At 36.8% G+C, this 5,846-nt stretch overlaps 1 protein-coding gene across 1 annotated transcript in view; it reads left to right on the top strand.

The window, feature by feature from the left end:
* Nucleotides 1-317: 317 nt before the first annotated feature.
* SEMA3A (semaphorin 3A) overlaps nt 318-5,846 on the top strand; it is a 130,269-nt gene continuing 124,740 nt past the window's right edge. The window contains exon 1 of the mRNA XM_026052207.1: nt 318-355. The gene's annotated coding sequence lies outside the window, so the exon portion shown is untranslated. The remainder of the gene's footprint in view (nt 356-5,846) is intronic.

The following is a 5,846-nucleotide window of genomic DNA, read 5'->3' as shown; positions in this document are numbered from 1 at the left end:
ACCTTTCTGTGATTCTTTGTACAAGTGTCACCTGGTGACATCTGTCAAGAGCATTCATTTTAGCTTAAATTACATTAAAAGAAAWGTTTTTGGGGTTATAAGGGTAAATGTTTTGGAGGAAGTTCCTGAAAACATAGGTCCTGCAGGAACCATATCCTTAATCTATTGGCTTGATACAGTTTTCAGCACAATCAGTAGAATCCCACTGCCTTCACTTGGTTTTGGATTAGACCTCCGGGGTCATGAACTAGTTGAACTCAGCGGTGGAGCAGATGCAAGGTTCCTCAACTTTGGGGCCTTTCTACCAGATTTCTTTTTGAATTTGTTAGCATCTGAATCTCGGGAGTACATTCTGGTAAGTACATCTGCAGAAACTAGCATATGCAGCAAAAGTATAAATTATTGCCTTAAATCTCAAAGCTTTTAAAAGGGGCAACAGTAACCTTCTTTTAGGGAACTGGGTACCATGCTTATATTTATGCCCAAGCTTGAAGATCTGCTGTACTGTGGGGTGTTTATATGCTTCTTATTTAACTGTCTTATTAGCTGTCATAGCACAGTTTAATTAAGTAATATCCCACTTAAACTGCCATCAACCAATATGAGCAGGGTGATTTTCCTCTGACCACTGTGGAGAGATGGCTGGTTTAATTTTATTTGTTCAAATTAGTGTGTTAACTCCCTCTGAGGAGGTAAGTAGTGTGTCACAGCTTGAGGCAGGACCTCCACACACAACTCCTTCTAGTTCATAGCAGGGTTCGGGCATGCAAATGTTGACATTTTGAAATTGTTTCCCCAGTAGGTCAAATTAGTATTAGTGGCTACAAAAACAAAACACATCTACCCTGATGCATTTYGTAATTAGACTGGCTAGGACATAAATGCAAGTGTTTGTCATTATAGTAGAAGTAATATGTCAGCTGCTGCTGGAATTACTTTTGTTTAAGGGAAAAAAAAAAAGCAAAGCAAAATGTTTTCTTTTTCTTGAATAATTATTTGACAGCAGAGGAAAGAGAAATGTTYACAATACGTGGGCAAACTGATGCACATAATCTCAGAAATATTTAATGCACTGGTTATACAGACTGGTAATGCTCCCTGGAGCTACAGGATTCACTGATGGAGCAGTGAGCCACTTTATTCTTGAAGTTCTCTCCACGTCTGTCAGTCAATAGGAAACTTCCTGATCATCAGGTCAGGGAGTCATTTCCCCAGTCTACCAGAGAATGTCACGATACTACTTTGTAATGTCGTCCTAGCATATTCTACATTTGTAGAAATGTTGTTATATGATGCTGCTTTATTCTGGATTTAATCAAAATCCTGCCAGATAATGCAGAGTTTTGAAGAGACACTAACTTCACCTAATTTCAAGTTGTATCCGCATCTGCTGTAAATTAATTTAGGTCTACTGAAAGCAAGAGGGCTATACCAGTTTCCACTAGCTGAAAACTCGCTCCTTAGAAGTTGGATCCACCCAGTATTACTTTAGTTTGGAAACACTGAATCAGTGGCTTGTTCAAGTTTAAGTGAATTAAAAAAAAATCTCTAGAGTATACCACTAACTATGTTAGTTTGTGACCATCAAGGAAAAATATGAGTTTTTCTTTAAATTGTAGTAGAGGCCTTTGTGAAATAGTCCTCATCAGTCAACAGTGACTCATGGTGTCTTGGATCCCTGTGGGCATTTGGAAGCCTGTGCAGCAGTTGACATACATGTACAATTGCATATTGGACGCAAAGGAATGTTCTTTTGGAGGGAAACTAATGGAATAACTACTGGAGCTGCTATGAATGAGTAATATCATTGGATCTGAATGGCTAAGTGGAAAGTGCCCTGCCTTTTCCTCCTCTATYTGAAGCATTTTTTAGTGTGTCCTTTACCTAAACCAAACTCTACATAACTTAGTCAAGCAATTCATTAAGTTCATTGTCACCAGTAGAGAATGATCTTGAATTTAGGTGAAAATATTCCTGTTTTAAGTCACCCMAAGCACAAAGAAATGCACTTTGTGAAACAGTGAAGAAAATTTTAATTCTCTGAACACTGTCAGAAATTGTTACTTTTGGGTAATTCTCATTTTAAGTAATAAGAAAAGGAGGTTAAGCCTACTTTCTGTTTCAGTGCTTTGGTCACATTAAATCTTCAGTTCACAGCACTTCTCCTAAAGGCTCTTGTTCTGGCAGGGATCTTAAGTAGGTAAAATGAATTTAATCTGTGATCTTGGTCTGAACAAGAAAGGGATAGGTTTGAAATGGAGGAGAAAAAAAAGATCAGTGAGGTCTCCTTATTTTTATTTCACTGAAGTTTTCTTCAGAAGCAGAAAACTTGCATCATTTTTCTTTACTGATGCAAAATTTGCAAAATTTGGCTTAATTTTATTCCTGATGCTYATACCAAAGATAATGATGCTAATGTGTTGATACAATGAATCATTTATTCAGTTTTACAAGACACCTAGGAAAATGGGGTGTGGATTTTAACTCCTTTGCACTATTAAAGAGCAGAAGAATCAAAAAAATACCAAGTAGGAGCAGACTAAGCTGAAACTTTGTAGGTTATGCTAGATTTCTTTTTCTTTTGTTTTCTTTTTTCAGCTAATTTTGTTGAATAGACTATAACTTTTTTTGTTGTTGTTGTGGAGGATGGGAACAATATTTTCACTTTTTTGATTATCTTGGGTGTATGTCGCATCTGTCTTAATGAAACTTGCTGCAGAATGGGGGGGAAGATGTGGCCGGATGCACTGCCATCCTCCAGCTATTTCAAGTGACACAGCATCCAAAAGGCACCTGCAACGAGCAGGGTTGTTTTGGATTGGCTGAGACCTCACACGTGCTTGAAGTCAAAACATCTTAAAGATACTTTTAATTATCTTTGAACTCCTTTCTGAGGTCGCTCTGAGCAGAGCCTAGCACACCAGACGGYGTGGTATGCCAGCAAATCACACTGCATTTACAGTGACATGTCTTTAAGCAAATGAACCTGTGCTCTGAGGTCAACTACCACAACCTCCTGCCCAAATCTTGTCACGCATTAAGCCCATCCAGACGGCAGATGCTACCTGAGTGCTGATAATCCACTCATTTTCCCTCATTTCTACAAATCACTGCCAGTTTTTGCTGATGTTCTTTTGAAAGATCAAGGATGTATGCATTATTCCAAAGCAATAGGTGTCTAGAAGTAATTAGAGTTTGAAATGCTCTTACAGAACGTAGAGTCAGTCAGTGTGAAATGATGCTGCTTGCAAATACTTTGACTTGCCTGGGACCAGCCGGAATGCTTGGAGGAGGGGAGACAAGGAGAGAGGAGGAGGGTATGGCTGGGAGGAGCAATGACAGGGGCTATTTTGCTTGATTGCATTTCACATCAGACAACGTGGTCATCCTTCTCAAGGTGTCTATTCTTCTCAATGTATTTTTTTCTTTTCTTTTTTTTTTCTCCCATAATCTTACTTTTTTTGCCCCTTGAAACCATGAACATCCCCAAACCATCTAAACTGTGCATTACATTAAGAAGTGAAGCAGACTAAGACAAGTTTGGTGAGAACTGAAAGTTAACTAAAGTGTTTTATATYATAATTTCCTAATATTGTCAGAAGTATGGTTCAAAATATGTAGGTATGTCATGAAATTTGAGATTGAAACATGTACCTGCCATCCCTTTTCAAATATGCCAGTCCAGAATGTGAAGGTAGACATTACTTTAAGGTTCGTTTTCCATATCAGATCTGTTTTTTTTTTTTTTTTTTTTTGTTCCGCATTTGGGTATGTTTTAATTACATAAACGCTAAAAAAAGGACTAGTTTGGTTTGTGTAGCTCAAAGTAAATTTAAAATTTTGATTAGTGGAGCAGTGTTACCCTTGAAAAAAAATCACCAATATGAAAAACAGCAGTGAGGACTTCATTGCTGTTTGATTAATAATTYAGGTTATGACATGAATGCTGGAAGGAGGAATTAGGACTTCCTTTTTGTTTGTGCAGAACCTGACATAACACTGTGTAGGTGCTACTGGAAACACTGGATAAATAATGTTAATTTAACTAATTMGAATTTCAATTTTATGTAATGGCAACTAAATATATTCCACATACTGTGGAATCACAGTGGTATGATTCTGTTACTCATGTTATAATCCCTTTGATTTTCACTAGAGTAAATTAAGAGCAAAAATTGAGCATCACTTGCTGTATTTGGCACTGAATTCTGTGGAAGGAAGGTCACAGGTTAAGAAAAAGTCTCGTCTTGTGTATGCTGTGATTAAAGCAACTTAGCAGAGCTGTGTATGTGGGCATATGAGCTACCCCGACTGTTTAAYGGTGTTTGGGTGTTTCAACCCTTAACTGAAATTCATCCAAATCCCCCCTTGCGGATTAGAAGAAATAAGAGCTATCAGAGGAGGGAAGGATGTAAATCCGAGCTGAATTTTACTCATCTGCTCATTTAATAATGCGAGCAGACAGTTCTTCCAAGGGCTGGCTATGTGATCAAAGCAGAGGAGCGGATCCCGCTTTGCAAAAACAAAATTTAACAGGAGGAGTGTTGATAGCTATGTCTGAAATTGAAAATATGAGGTCACTGGTTTGTACCCCTGGAAGAAAAGCTGGACATCATCCATCTAAGCCAGCTGTTTTAGAAAATGAAATGATTTACCTGCAGCTAGGACTGCCCCAAAGTCTATTTGCACTTTATGAATCTCCAGGATTTTGAAGACTTGTTAGACAAATAAACACAAGTGTTTCATACATGTCTTTCAAACATAAAAAGACCTTTTTTTTTGAAGGAAGTCAAATGTATGTTCCTTCATAAATCTGTCCTTGAAGCACCAAAAACTTAAGTACTCTTTATTCTATTTTGCAATTCTGCATATGCAACTGGATTGGTAGGCAAGCTTCATACCCTATTGCACCTTCATAAGTATTCAGTGTAGTTTTTTATCATCTGCTCAGCAGATGTGTTAAGTAATTAAAAGTCAGAGGAGGCTGGAAAAAAAAAAAAAAGTTTAATTTCAGACTGAATTTTTCTGTTGGGTTTTCAGTGATGTCAAAGTATTTTGGTCTGTAAAAGCAYATCTTTTTTTGGATCCTTCTTTCTAGGGAGGATCCTGCTCAGTTAATGCTGAGGTTATGCTCAGTCTAGCACTGTTTGAAATTGGATATGCAATTCCTTCAATATGGAACCTAACCCATGTTTGTCATCAAAAGTCAGTAAGAACTTAGTTGTCCAATAACAAATTCAAATCTGAAATTGAAATAGCCATTTTTAAAAACAATTCTTCTGCTATCCTTAACAAATTTAGCACCTCATCTTATAGATTCTTTCTAAAAAATCTCACTTTTTTGAAGTGTATAGATTTCTTTATGATAAAAGCAAACTTTGATACTCCTACCCTTGAAAATGGAATATAATTACCGGAAGAAGGATTTTATTAGCAGAACTCCAATATGCTTTCTAATACACTTGTCAACAAAGTTCTTACTTTGATCAGCAATTGTTGATGATATGTTAATTATAAAGACACTGATTAGACATTGGAATTCCGTGTTAAAATGTTAGATTCAAAAGTCGGAGGTATTAAGAGATGAACGAGAAAAAAAAAARTCAACATTCTCCATTCTCACTTGGTCAGCTTTCAGAAAGGAATTTTCTCAAACGTTATGGTATTTTAAGTAGTTTGTTGCTTAACAGTCTCAAAACATCTTGAAAGGTTCTGACATTACCCAGACTATTTTCTGTTCACCTGAGAAGCTCTTTCTTTCTTTCTTTCTTTCTTTCTTTCTTTCTTTCTTTCTTTCTTTCTTTCTTTCTTTCTTTCTTTCTTTCTTTCTTTCTTTCTTTCTTTCT

The sequence above is a fragment of the Nothoprocta perdicaria genome, unplaced genomic scaffold, assembly GCF_003342845.1.
Source record: "Nothoprocta perdicaria isolate Ctin4 unplaced genomic scaffold, notPer1 scaffold_85, whole genome shotgun sequence".
Taxonomy (NCBI): domain Eukaryota; kingdom Metazoa; phylum Chordata; class Aves; order Tinamiformes; family Tinamidae; genus Nothoprocta; species Nothoprocta perdicaria.
The sequence above is the reverse complement of the archived record's forward strand: the minus strand, read 5'-3'. Positions and strand labels throughout refer to the sequence as shown.